Raw genomic sequence first — 612 nt, 5'->3', positions numbered from 1 at the left:
CAAAGGGGCAGCCAGGCACTTGTTCCTGCTGCTGCGTCACTGGGACGAGAACATCAAGCTGAACATGCTGTGCTACAACCCCAACAACGTTTGACAGCTGCCGGAGGGGCCAATAAAGATGCCTGGCTCCGTGCTGCCTGCACAGGCGTCTCTGTTACAGGCAGGGAGCTGTCGGCCCCATTCATACCACACTGGGGGCTCATTAGAACCCTGCGGGGGGAGGTCACCCCCTTCCCAGCCATCTCCCACTGGAGGAAGCAGATGGGGGACTAGGACAAGCTGTGCTGGAGGGATCCCTGCCCTCCGTCAAGGTGATTCAAACCTCAAGGCAAAGCGGTTTTGCAGATCCTCTGTCTTAACCTCTCCCTGGAGGTTGCTCCCCTGCCCCGGGCAGTGCTCTCCCAGGGCTGGGACAGGAGCTCCCAGGGCCCCTGCAGCAGCTTTGCCTCCCAGCAGGCCAAGACACGGCCGTCCCAACACTGTCACGGCATGAGGACGCTGTGGCTGGGGAAGGACGCACAAAGCCCCCTTTATTGGGGAACTCCTGCCTGTTAGGGGTCCCCAGTGCACAGTTCCAGGGCTCATGGCTCTCCTGGGATGGCCAAGGGCAGC

This window comes from Buceros rhinoceros, unplaced genomic scaffold, assembly GCF_000710305.1.
Source record: "Buceros rhinoceros silvestris isolate BGI_N320 unplaced genomic scaffold, ASM71030v1 scaffold20854, whole genome shotgun sequence".
Taxonomy (NCBI): Eukaryota; Metazoa; Chordata; class Aves; order Bucerotiformes; family Bucerotidae; genus Buceros; species Buceros rhinoceros.
Note: the sequence above shows the minus strand (reverse complement) of the source record.